Below are 1,298 nucleotides of genomic sequence, written 5' to 3' on the forward strand. Positions count from 1 at the left end.
GGAGTAATGAAGTCAATTTGAAGACTAAGGTATGTCTGGTTCAGGCCATAGTCTTTCTGATCACTTGCTATGCATCTGAGGGCTGGACAACGAATAAGTATGACAGAAAAAGAATTGACGCCTTTGAGCTGTGGTTGGAGAAAAGCACTGAACATCCCATGGACAGGCATGTTGCTAGGAGATTATATTCCTTAGAGAAGGACATGAAGTTTGGAAGAGTGGAATATCAGTGAAAGAAAGGAAAAGCCTCAACCAGGTGGATTGACATTGTGACTGTTGCAATGTCAGTAAGTATGTGAATGTCACACGGTAGACTAGGGTTCAGCTCTTTTGTTCATAGCCTCAACTTGACAACACCTAACAACAATATTCCACTCACTAAGGAAAACCAATATCTAACAAGATAACAACAGATAGAACAAAGTGCAGAACAAAAAAAATAATATATTTATTTAGTAAGGAAAATAGACATCTGCAGTGAAGGAATGATTATGGTTTCATTTTTTAAAATTGTTTTTTAGTTAATTTTAATGAAAGTTTACAGAGACTTTTGCTTTCTATTCATTCATTGTTGTACTTTTCTCCCTGTCCACCCCTTCCCCCCAATTAGCTCTTCTCTTTGAAAAGTAAAAGAAAAATTCTTTCATTATTATACAATCCCTTCCTCCAAGTCCTCTCCACTATGCAGACTTCATTCTGGACTCCTGTCATGACGATAATACCTAATCACATATCCCTTTTAAACAGATCACTCCCTCATCTGTTTCAATGCAGTATACATTATTTATCCCATCTTTCTCAGTCTCCCTCAACCCCAATGTTAGTCCTGTTTTACAACAGTGGCACTATTCAATATTTGTCCTTTTGTGACTGAGATATTTATCTCAGGTTAATATTCTCCAGGGTCACCCATTTTGTATAATATTTAATTATTTAATTCCTTGTTTTTCCAATGCAGCATAATATTCCATTGTGTGAATATACCACAGCTTCTCTATCCATTAGTTTGTTGATGGGCACTTGGGTAGTTTCCAACTCCTTCCTATTGCGAACAAAGCTGCAATAAACATGGGTGTGCATATATCTACTTGGGCGGCAGTTATGGTTTCTTTAGGGTATAATCCCAGTAGTGGAATTACTGGGTCAAATGGTATTTCTATTTGCAACGTTTTGGGAAAGCAGTATACAGCCTTCCATAGTGGTTGAACCATATGGTTTCATTTTGAAAGTAATATAGATGTTGAATATACATATCCATATGATTTAGCAATTCCACTCAAATGGGTATTACTCATTAC

Source organism: Elephantulus edwardii, unplaced genomic scaffold (assembly GCF_000299155.1).
Source record: "Elephantulus edwardii isolate Elephantulus edwardi_28Jun2011 unplaced genomic scaffold, EleEdw1.0 scaffold00039, whole genome shotgun sequence".
NCBI classification, from domain to species: domain Eukaryota; kingdom Metazoa; phylum Chordata; class Mammalia; order Macroscelidea; family Macroscelididae; genus Elephantulus; species Elephantulus edwardii.